The following is a 12,421-nucleotide window of genomic DNA, read 5'->3' on the forward strand; positions in this document are numbered from 1 at the left end:
GATACAGTGAAAAACAGAGATAAAAGATGAAAAAAGTGATGGCGAATGGGAAACGAGATGGTGATGAAATAAATACAAACAGAAAGTGTTGGAGAAATGCAGCAGGTTTGGTAGATTGAGAGGGCAGAGAAGCAGAATCCAAAATTCTGAAACAGAGTCAAATTGGATTGAAATGTTAGTCCTGTTTCTCTGTCCACAGATGCTGCCAGACGTGATCTAGCACACTGTGTTATCCCCAGCACCTGTGATATTTTGCTTTCACATTATTTGCGTAATTGTACAAGTAAGGAAAAGATGCACTGGAAAGAGGTACAAAGGGGAGAGCGGACCATGGGCAGATTGTCAAAGTCATTTGGCAGAACGTCTGATTGCCAGAAGTTTCCAACAAGCACCAGGACATGGCTTGGCTGGTGGTGAGAAGGGCTCTGCCTGTGAGATCCTTTATGCACGCCTGGACGCTCTGCACCACCGCATGCTGCCCCCGAAGCGGCTGAGGAGGGGACGAGACTGTCACACACCTCCTTCTAGAATGGGCCTTTGCAAAGAAAGACTGGAGAGCAATGCAGTGGGGTTTGTCGGGGTTCGTCCTGAGCAGCTCCGTGACACGGGACTCTGTGCTATACGGTCTGTCCCCCCGGATGCACACCGCCACAGACATTGACGGCGCCTGGAGGACCATCAACTCAGTGAAAGACGCTCTTTGGTCTGCCCGAAATTTACTGGTCTTCCAGTTGAAGGAGTTGACCTTGACCAAGTGTTGCAGACAAGGTCCAGGAGGAACGTGCTGAAGCTTGGGGCAGCTGACGCCAAGGCGCGGTAGAGAAAGACCACTGTGCAAGGTCCTTCTGCCGGAAAAATAACAGGGTTCCATTCAGGGCCCCGCTGACGCCTCAGCGAAATACCAAAAGGTTGACTGTAAATATAGAGAATGGTGAACATCTAAGTCTTAATTTGTTCTCTGCAAGAGAATATCGACCTGAACGGCTCCATTAACTGTACATGTACTAAAGATTTCTTTCAATTAATAACGTATATTTTTTACATTAAAAATTTGCAACATAATACACATAATCTCATGGTGTTATTCCCTGACACAAACAGTAATGCACCCTGCAGTAGAGTTGGTAGATCAATTGACGGAATAGAGAAACAGCAAACGAAATAAAAACAGAAAGTAATGGAAAAACTCGGCAGATCTGGCAGCATCTACGAAGATTGCAATAGCGTCCGATATGAGTCTTCAGGGTGAGCCAATCTCCAACACGTTGTTCCCGCAAACGAGTTGGCGGTGAAATGAAAAAAGAAAACAATAGTACCACCAGGTGGTCGACATCGGTAATGCAAGCAAAAATAACGCGTGGTGTTCCAATAGAAACCAGGAGGTGGCGGTGTTGGTCCATGGAAAATATCAACAATCAGCGATACATCCATATAAAAGAAATAACTGCAGATGTTGGAGAACTGAAACAAAAGTGAAAGTTGCTGGCGAAACTCAGCAGGCCTGGCAGCTTCAATGGGGAGAAAATAGAGTTAATGTTTCGAGTCTGATGAAGAATCACCTGATTCAAAATGTTAATTCTGCTTTCTCCCCACCCAGTTGTTACCAAATGTGCTGAGTTTTGCAGTATTTTCTATTTTTGACACAAATTTATACGGAGAACAATCCTCAGTGACATAGTGAATAAGGTCCTGAGATCCCATCAGGGGTCATAAATGAATATAAATGATGGTATAGAATAACGATTCAAGCTGGATGAGTTGAAGAGCCTCCTCCTGTTCTGACAAAATGCCATCAGAACTCTCAGGTTAAAGTTAATCTGGGGCAGTTTGTGGTTTGAGGTTTACTGTTCCATGGGTTGTTGCACCGTTTATGACAAACTTCAGGCGCACTGTCCTATATTTTCCTGCTTTCTGTCTCCCATTGACCTAGAACAGAGATGTTACATTAGTCACGTTGCAATCTATCATAGAATCCCTAAAGTGTGGAAACAGGCCCTTCGGCCTAACAAGTCCACATTGGCCCTCTGAAGAGTAACCCACCCAGACCCCCTACCCAATTACTCTCCATTTACCCTTGACTAATGTACCTAACCTACACATCCCTGAACACTATGGGCAATTTAGCATGGCCAATCCACCAAACCTGCACATCTTTGAATTGTGGGAGGAAACCAGAGCACCCGGAAGAAGCCCGCACAGGGAGAATGTGCAAACTCCACACAGACAGCCACTCAAGGCTGGAATAGAATTCAGGTCCCTGGCGCTGTGAGGCAGCAGTGCTAACCACTGAGCCAGCGTCTATCTTGAGATAGGGCTGGAAAATTCATAACCATTGCATCCATAATCTCTGCAGCCACTGCACTGAAGACCCTGGGAGACAGGCCATCGGGTCGAGGGGGTGTGTCAGACTTCAGTTTTCATGGCTTTCCCAGTATGATTTCCCCAATGTTTGGGATTGTTATCAGTTCTTCAGTTCCTCTTTCCCCCAAAACTCTTTCCAGGCTTTGCTTTTTGCGTCTTCTCCAGCGAAAACAGACACACATGTTCTCTGCCTCTCACAGTTCCTTGTTGCTAATGATCAATTCATCAGACTCACCGTCTGAAGGACTTTAGTTCCTCTCAGTGAACACAGACCAGTCACCAGTTAGGTTTTGGACTGGAGAAAGTAAACAAGGATCTTCCCCAGTTGATGATATTAGGGACATTGTATTTTTCTGACCGGTGCGTAATATATTGCTTTATAATACAACATTTGTAAGTTGCACAAACTTGAAAATATTGTGAACTGAGAGGTGAACAGTGAGATACTCCAAGGGGACAGCAGCCTCTGGTGGAGGGGATGGAAACATGGTGATTGAAATTGAATGGAGGGAAGTGTGAAGTGATGCATTTTGATGGAAAGATTAGGAGAGCTGATAAGAAATTAAATATACAACTGTAAAGGGGGTATAGATGGAGCTGGGGATACATAAGAGTCATAGAGCCTTACAGCATGGAGACAGGCCCTTTGGCCCAAACTGGTCAATGCCAAAATGTCCATCACCTTAACCCCATTTCCCTGCATTTGGCCCATATCCTTCTAAAGCTTTCCTATCTATGTATTTGTCTAAATACTTTTTAAATGTTGATAATTTACCTGCCTCAACTGCTGGCAACTCATCCCATATGTGTACCAACCTCTGTGTAAAAATGTTGGCCCTCAAGTTCCCTTTTATTCGTTCCCCTCTAACCTTAAACCGATGCCCTCTAGTCCTCGATTCCCCAACCTTGGGAAAAAGACTGAGTGCATTCACTCTATCCATGCATTTTATGATCTTATACACAAATATAAGCCACCCCCCACTTAGTCTCCTACACTCTGCAGAAAAATGTCCCAGCTTGTCCAACCTCTCCCTATAACTCAGACCATTGAGTCCAGGCAACATCCTTGTAAATTTCTTCTGCACTCTTTCCAGTTTAATAATGTCCTTCCTATAACAAGGTGACCAAAACTAAACACAATACTCCAAGCACAGTCTCACCAATGTCCTGTATAACTGCAACATAACTTCACAACTTCTATACTCAATGCCCTGACTGAGGAAGACCAGCGTGCCAAAAGCTTTCTTCACTGCCCCTATACTTGTGACTCCACTTTCAGAGAACCATGCATCTGAATTCCAAGATCCCTTTGTTCCACTACAGTCCTTAAGGCCCTACTATTCACCATGAAACTACTATCTTGATTCGACTTTCCAAAATGCAGGACCTTATGCTTATCTATATTAAACTCCATTTGCCATTTCTCAGTCCACTTCCCGGCTGATCAAGGTCCTGCTGCAATTTCTGATAACCTTCCTCACTGTCTACATTACCGCCTATTTTACTGTCATCAGCAAAATTACTAATCATGCCTTGTACATTCTCACCCAAATCATTGATATAATTAGCAAACAGCAATGGGTTCAGCACCGACCCCTGAGGCACTCCACTAGTCACAGGCCTCCAGTCTGACAAGCATCATTCCACTATTACCCTCTGCTTCTTACTATCAACCCAATTTTGTATCCAATTTTCCAGCTCCCTCTGGATTCCATGCAATCCAACCTTCCAGTGCAACCTACATGTGGAACCTTATCAAAGGCCTTTCTGAATTCCATACAGACCACATCCACTGCCCTGTCCTTGTTAACCTTCATGGTCACTTCATTGAAGAACACTAACACATTTGTGAGGTATGATCTCCCACTCACAAAGCCATGCTGACTACTCCTAATCAAACTCGTCTTTCCGAAAGCATGTATATCTTATCCCTCAGAATATTCTCCAGTAACTTACCCAGCACAGATGAGAGGCTTACTGGTCTATAGTTCCCAGGCTTTTCTTTTGAGCCCTTCTTGAATAATGGCACAGCATTCACTATGCTTCAGTCTTCCGGGACCTCACCTGTGGATAATGATGATGCGAAAATATCAGCCAGGGCCTCCACAATTTCTCTCCAGCCTCTTGCAGGATTCTTGGCTCTATCTGGTCAGGACAGGAGATTTTCCCAACTTCATTCATTCTAATACATCCAACACCTCCTTTGCTGTGATATGGATAGACCCCAAGATATCACCACTAACTCCCCCAAGTTCCCAAATCTTCATGTCTTTCTCCACAGTAAACACAGAGGAGAAATAATCATTGAGAAACTCACACACCTCCTGCGGTTCTACACATCCTTAAGGAGTCCTATTCTCTCTCGATATTCTTCTTCCTATAATATCCTTAAAGTACCTCTTTGGATTCACCCTCATCCTCTCAGCCAAGGCTATCTCTGCCCCTTTTTGTCCTCCTGACTTCCTTTTTCAGTAAACTCATGTATTCTCTTTGTACCTCCAGGGATTCCCTTGATCCCAGCTGCCTCTACATGAGCCACACCTCCTTTCTTTCCTGGTGAAAACCTCAATATATCTTGTCATCCAGGGTTCCCTATTCCCACTAACCTTGCCCTTCACCCTCTCAGGAACAAATAGATCTTGAACTCTAGCTATCTCACTTTTAAAGGCCCCCCACTTGCTGGAGATCCCTTTTTGTACAAACAAACTACTGAATCAACCCCTGCAAGCTCCTGGTCAATTCCAAAAATTAGAACTTGAACCTGTGAACCAGTTTTGTCCCTCTCCATAACTCTTTTAAAATTAATGGAATTATGGTCACTGATGCCAAAGTTCTCCCTCACTGTCACCTCCGTCACCTGTCCTACCCTAGTTCTCAAGAGTAGGTCATGTTTTGCCCCTTCCTGAGTAGGGCCCTCTATATACTGCTTGAGGAAGCTTTCCTGAACACTTAACAAATTCCACTCGATCTAAGCCCTTAACACTCTGGCAGTCCCAGTCTATGTGAGTAAAATTAAAATCCCATACTATGACAATCCTATTGTTCCTGCCAAGTCTCCCCAATCTCCTGCATATTTGTTCTTCTAATTCCCGTTGACTATTTGGGGCTTATAGTACAACCTCAATCATGTCACCATCCTCTTCTTATTTCTTGGCTCCACCCACAACGCCTCACTGGTTGGTTCTTCAGTTATTTCTTCCATGTGATACTCACCTTAATCAAAAAAATGCAACTCTCCCTCCCCTCCTTCCACCATCTCTGTCCCGCCTAAAGCTCCTATACTCTGGCACATTCAGCTGCCAGTCCTGCGCCTCCCTTAGCCATGTTTCTAATATCCCAATCCCATGCACCTATCCACATCCTGAGTTCATTGGCCTTACCTGTCAGCCCTCCTTCATTGAAATAGATGCAATTTAATCCAATAGGCATTCCTTGCTCCCTGTTGTGTTCCAGCCTGACCTGTCTCGTCAATCTACTATTTCTGATTACTATATCTCCTTCCAGTCACGCACTTGCCTCTCTGCTGTTGAGGATCCCACTCTCCTGTCAATCCAATTTAAACCCCAGGTGCAGGATTTGTTGATGGTGACAGAGCAGTTGAGAAAGGAGTTACAAAAGTGTCCAAAAACCAGAGTTTAATAAATAGAGACAGTGGGGACACAACAGGGAGGTGATGATGAACCTTTATAAAACACTGGCTCTCCCTCAACTCGAGGGTCGGTTCTGGAGCCCGCGCTGTAGGAAGGTTGTGGAGGATTCAGAAAAGGGACAGTAAAGATTGACAGGAATGGTTCCAGAGGTGACGGTCTTCAGTTCCCTGGAGAGATTGGAGAAGCTGGGACTGTTCTCCCGAGAGGGGAGAAGGGAGAGAGGAAATCAGATCGAGGTGTTCAATATCAGGAGGGACCAGGACAGAGTGGAGAGAAAGGAACTGTTTCCATCGGCAGAAACAGCAAGAACCACTGAACACTGAGGTAACGTGAATGGCAAAGGAACTAATGATCAGAGGGGAAAAAATAACAACTTTTTAACTGTGGGATGCACTAATTGAACATTTGAAAGTCTCACATCTTTAATGCCCTTCCTGAGAGTGAGCTGGAGACAGATTCAATCGGTGCTTTCCACAGTGAATGGGATCAGCAGCTGAGGTGGAAATAAACCCCCTGGAAGCAGGAGGAGAGGGGGAGAGGGGATTGGATCCTGTGGGACCAGGTGAGGGCCTCTTGCAGAGAGCAGACCCAGAGACAAGCCACACCTTGTTCTGTCTGTGCTGAACCTTTCTATGGTCACCCCATCGATCACCCAGGAACCTGGTGAGCACTCCCCTCGGTGTTGGTGAAGGTTGGTGTGGAATCGAGTGTTTTTTAAGGAGGGAAACATTAGATCAAGTTTGTATTTCACAGACACTGCATTTAAAAGGCAGATAAATTCATGTCAGCCCCTTTACAAGATAATCGTGAGATCCCTATCCTGTTTAATAGGATTCCAGCCTTACCCTGTTATTGAGATGCTGCTGGACAAACCCAGACATTAAACCCCTGGAGACTGTGGCACTCCACTCACTGCTTGGTCAGACTGTGTCTGACAACAAGCACAGGATCCACCCCAGGAATGAATGGAATAAATGACTGGATGTTAATGGGGGGTTTGTGGATGTTAGGCATAAAAATTACATTACAGTGACAGAAATGATACAAACAGATCCTTGATCCATTTGATCAGGACATCCTTGCTTACTATAACCTGCTTGTACAGCTCGAAAACAAAGCTTTTCATTGAAAACCAGTACATTTGACAATAAATCAATCAGTTACTAGTGTAAGTATTTTAAGCTAATACTGGTTCTTTTTATTCAAATGTCAAACTGTCTTTATTTTCCAGCGATGGGAAGACAATTCTGTCTGGGTTTACCGGAGACTTCTTCAGTGAGAGAGAGATTCAAGCAGCTTATATAATACTCTGTGACCATGGTGCTGCCTTCATAGGGACTGACATCATGAACAACAAATAATTGAGAACATTACAGCAATGACACAGGATCAGCACCATGGAGACTCAGAGTCATACAACATGGATACAGGCCCTTTGGCCCAACATGTCTATGCTGACCAAACTACATTAATTCCACTTTTCTGTACTTGGTCTACAGCCTACGATGCCCTGGCATTTTAAGTGTCCATCCAGATGCTTCTTAAATGTTGTGAGAGGACATGCCTCCACCATCCACTCAGGGAGCGTGTTCCTCTAGGTGCAAAGATATTTCTTGAGCTCTCCTTTAAAATACTTACTTCATACCTTAACCTTGTGCCCTATGGTCTTAGACACGTCTCCCATGGGGAAAATAGCCACATGATCTACCCTGTGTATGCCTGTCATATTTTTGTACAGCTCAATCAGATCCCCCCCACCCCGCCCCCCAGCCTCTCTCTCCTGAGGAAAACAGTCTCTCCTCAAAACTGACAAATTTATCCCAAGCATCATCCTAGTGAATCTCCTCTGCATCTCCTTCAGAACAATCACCTCCTTCTGATAGTGCAGCAACCAGAACTGCACACAGTATTCCATCTGTTGCCTAACCAATGTTTTATAAAGTTGTCACAAGACTTCATTGCTCCCATGTTCTCTGCCCCAGCGTTTGAAGCAAGAATCCCATATGCCTTTTTCACCACCCTAGCTCCTGTTGACACCTTCAGGGATCTATGGACTTGTACACCAATGCCCCTTCGTTCCTCAGTATTCCATGGGGATCTATCATCTATTGTGTATATCCTTCCCCATTATACCTCCCAAAATGCATCACCTCACAAATTTCAGGATTAAATTCCATTTGTCACCTTTCTTCCCAATTTCCCAGCTGATTAATATTAGACTGTAATTCATGTCATCTGCAAGCTCATTCATTTCACCTTCTCCATTCACATCCAAAAGGTCATCTCATTCCTAAATGGAAGAGGTCATAATCACAATCAAAGCCTAGACTACATACATTTCCCCACAGCCCTGACTCCTGTTTTAGAAAAAGCCGAAATTGTCCATATCAGAAACAGTTTGGGAGATAGGGATACCATTCCCCATAATCCCCAATAATTTCAGATTGGCCCGCATTCCCCATCCTGGTGGATCTGACCCCACCACCTGCAGGACCCCTATCCATAAGGAATATCCTTTCTCAGGATCTGAGGTGCCCACGATGGGCCCTTCACTCAGAATACTACTCCCTTTGTAACCCCTTCTTCCTTTCAATCTGTTTGGAGTTGACGGTTAATCCACCATACAACTGGCTCCATTTTAAAACAAGTATCAACAGCTCAGTGTCAGAGTAAGTCTGGAAAACTCAATTCTCTCCCCATTTCCAGACCGATTGGGGCTCCCAGTCTCACAGCAGATCCTCGAGGTTCCAGTGTTGTGTATTTCTCGAGACAGCGGAGATGATCAGGGTCTCTCTCTCCCTGTCTCTGTGCTGATTGGATCTGTTCCTGTGCCTTGATCACAGTTTGGTTTTTGAGCTCCCCGTGTGTGGCCCTGATTGTTCAGTGGGTCAATGCACCGACTGCTGCGATACTGAGCCATGCAGAGCAGGGACAGGCCCCAGCCTGGACTGAGGGAGCTGCTCTCAGACAAAAGTGATGGGCAGCTGGCACAGAGTAACCGAAGTGAGGCATTTCTCTGAGAGATTATTCATGTTACTGACAACACAGAAACTGGCCATTCAGCCCAACACATCCATGTTGGTGTTTCTGTTCCAGATGAACCTCCTCCACCCTCTCCTCATCAAACCTCATCAACATCTCCCTCACTGGCTTCTCCAGTCTCCCTGGAAATACATCAATGCTGTCCCCCAATGAATCCATGTGGCAGAGTCCCACATTCCCACCACTCTCTGGGAAAATGTGATAGAAGACTCTTCACTTTCCTGGATGAGTCCAACACCGTGTGGGCGGCACGGTGGCACAGTGGTTAGCACTGCTGCCTCGCAGCGCCAGAGACCCGGGTTCAATTCCCGCCTCAGGCGACTGACTGTGTGGAGTTTGCACATTCTCCCCGTGTCTGCGTGGGTTTCCTCCGGGTGCTCCGGTTTCCTCCCACACTCCAAAGATGTGCAAGTCAGGTGAATTGGCCATGCTAAATTGCCCGTAGTGTTAGGTAAAGGGGTAAATGTAGGGGTATGGGTGGGTTACGCTTCGGCGGGTCGGTGTGGACTTGTTGGGCCGAAGGGCCTGTTTCCACACTGTAAGTAATCTAATCTAATCTAAAAAAAAACCAGTAAAACTCCAGATGACCAAAACAATTCAGAAGATTACAAACTGCTTGAATAGCACCCCTACCATTACCTTGAACATTTACTCCGTCTACCAGTGACATACTGTTTCAATTATATGTACCATTTTAAAAACAAATGCATTGCAGAACTTCATCAAGGCTCCTGTAACAGCACTTTCCAAACATGCAACCTCACCTACCTAGAAGGGCCAGGGCAGCAGATACATGGGAACACCACCACCTGCACGTTCTCCTCTAACCTATATTCCATTGGGAATTACAAATATTTTACAGTTCCTTCTCTGTCAGTGGGTCAAAATCTGGACATCCTTCCCTAATTGCAGATGGTGTACAATGGTTCAAGAAGGAAGCTTCAGGGCAGTTAGGGTTTGTCACAAATGCTTAGCAAGCCAGTGACACAAATGCCTCCTTAATGATGAACAAAACAAAAGACAAACGTCATGCACCAAATTCATCTTCTCCAAAGCATCACCTTTAGCTGGCCAGCTGAAACTGCCAGATCCCAAAACTTTACTAGTATCGGACCAGTTTACCATCATTGCTCAGAGCTTTGTGTATAGCAGCTGGGACATCAGTTGAATCTGTGCAGCAAGTTGGTGAGGCAATCTCTGTGGTATTGTGTAAGGTGTAGTCACCCTGCTATATAGAAAGGATACTATTAAACCGGAGAGGGTTCAGACAAAATTTACTATGCTGTTACCAGGAATAGAAACTCTGAGTTATAAAAATAGACTGGACAGACTGGGACATTTTTCAACAGAGTCTAGAAGATTCAGGGGTGACGTTACAGAGGTTTATAAAATCATGAGAAATATTGGTAAAGGGAATAACAATGGTGTGTTTTTAATCAAACCAACTGACTGCGATTAAAAACCGAAAGAACAGTGATGCTGGAAATCTGAAACAAAAACAGAAATCGCTGGGAAAACTCGGCAGGTCTGGCAGCATTTATGGAGAGCAATCAGAGTTAACTGTTCGGATCCAGTGACCCGTCTTCAGAACTCTGTGATTGGGACCTTTACAACTCAGTTCCAGGTTGCAACTGTAGATGGTCTTGGTGGAAGTTCCAATTCCATGTTGTGGAATCTTACCTTTTCTTATTCCAACAACCATGGTCAATGGAAGAAGGATTTGGAAGGTGATCCTCAACGTTTTTGGATGAGATATGAACACGACTTCCTCAGGCATCAATTCCACAAGTGCAACTTGAACCAGGGACACGTTCCAATGGTCCACAAGGCCTCCACTCCCTTGGGATAGTTTCAGCGAGTGCCGTTTCCTCTTCAGGAATTCCCAGTTGAAGAATAATCAGTGGGATATTGATCCCTCTGGCGGTGGGCGGTACTGCGGATGACAAAAATAAAATCAGACAAGGGCTGCAAATCTTCAGCAGGTTCTGTGGAGACAGAAACAGAATTAATATGTGGAGTCCGTTGTGAGTCTTCAGGGTGAGTCAGAGTCGAGTGCCTTCTTAACAACAAACTATTTGACGATCATGAAAAGGAACAATAATACCACCAGGTATCAGAAACCGATAATACAGGGAGAAAGAACACATGGAGTCCCAGTCGCACCCAGCACGTGTGTGAGAAACAAAGCTCACTCACTTCAATAATTTCAGTCCGAGACAAGATCTGAATCTGTAGTGTCATTTATTTTACCCTTGCAAGATGTCCACTGTCTACAAGGCAGGGACACACACACACTGAATTCAACGAATAGGTGATATTTATGTAATTTGGTTCCTTTTTTTTAATCCCATTGCTCCTCCCCGTTTACATCTTCCACTTCTCTAAGACTGGCACCCATTACTCCTGTTTGAATCTCTTGCCTTATCCGGCCTTGTCTGTGACAAAATGCTTATTTCTGGCCTCACAAGGCCATTTGACCACATCCCGCTGTGGCCCATTGTTAGGTATTATCTATTCCGTCCATCTGTGCTTTCCCCAACCGTACTGATCCTTATGGCCTTCTAATTGGGGTTTGTTCCTGTGTTTCTGTAAAAGTGGGAAACAGATGCTTATAACTACAAGCATATCTGGCTTAACCTACATCCTCACAGCACCTTATCTATTTGTCTGTAACATCTACCATTGTTTTGCAGTCACGTTTCATTCTTGCATACAATTTTAGCTAATACAAAAACAATTATGTATTTCCTCCACATAGTTTGCATTCTAGTTGACTCAGCTCTTAGTTGAAACAATTACACACTGGTGTGAGTTCATTTACCTTGCATAAGTAATTATAATTGCAGAAGTAACACTACTTTACCTATATCCCACAACATGGAAGTGAATATCCACAGAAAATATCAACAAACGTTGACACCCATTTTGCCGGAGACAGACCTTCAGTGAACAAAGTCCGAAGATCGTCTCTGAGGTAATAAATAAATGTCAATGTATAGGATCTGCGCCAGAGAATCTTAGAGTCATATCACATAGAAACAGGCCTTTGGCCCACCAACAAACATCAAACTGCACCTAATGCAGTTTACCTGCACATGGTCCACAGCGAACTATACCCTGGCATTTAAGTGCCCATCCAGATGCTTCTGAAATGTTGCGAGAATACCTGCCTTCACCACCCTGTCAGGCAATGTGTTCCATATTTCCACCACCCTTTGGGTGAAAAGATCTCCTCAAAACCAATTACTCCATGCTTTCAACATGTGCTGTCTGCTCTTAGATATGTCTCCTATGGAGAAAGTCTCATGATAGACTCTGTCTTTGCCTCTTGTTACTTTGTACACCTCAGTCAGGTCACCCCCTCAGCT

General features: G+C 44.6%; 1 long non-coding RNA gene across 2 annotated transcripts; it reads right to left on the reverse strand.

Annotated features, from left to right (window-relative positions):
• Positions 1 to 1,023: 1,023 nt before the first annotated feature.
• On the reverse strand, positions 1,024 to 11,948 carry LOC148140011 (uncharacterized). Of its 2 annotated transcripts, XR_015752942.1 has the most exons (4): positions 11,917 to 11,948; positions 10,734 to 10,986; positions 4,318 to 4,425; positions 1,024 to 1,926 (listed from the first exon to the last, which is right to left on the reverse strand). It is a non-coding gene; the product is annotated as an uncharacterized LOC148140011 (long non-coding RNA). The 2 variants fall into 2 exon arrangements; XR_015752943.1 differs by lacking the exon at positions 4,318 to 4,425.
• Positions 11,949 to 12,421: the final 473 nt, after the last annotated feature.

This window comes from Chiloscyllium plagiosum, unplaced genomic scaffold (assembly GCF_037043375.1).
Source record: "Chiloscyllium plagiosum isolate Xiang-an unplaced genomic scaffold, Cpla_swu_hap1 HiC_scaffold_35, whole genome shotgun sequence".
Taxonomy (NCBI): Eukaryota; Metazoa; Chordata; class Chondrichthyes; order Orectolobiformes; family Hemiscylliidae; genus Chiloscyllium; species Chiloscyllium plagiosum.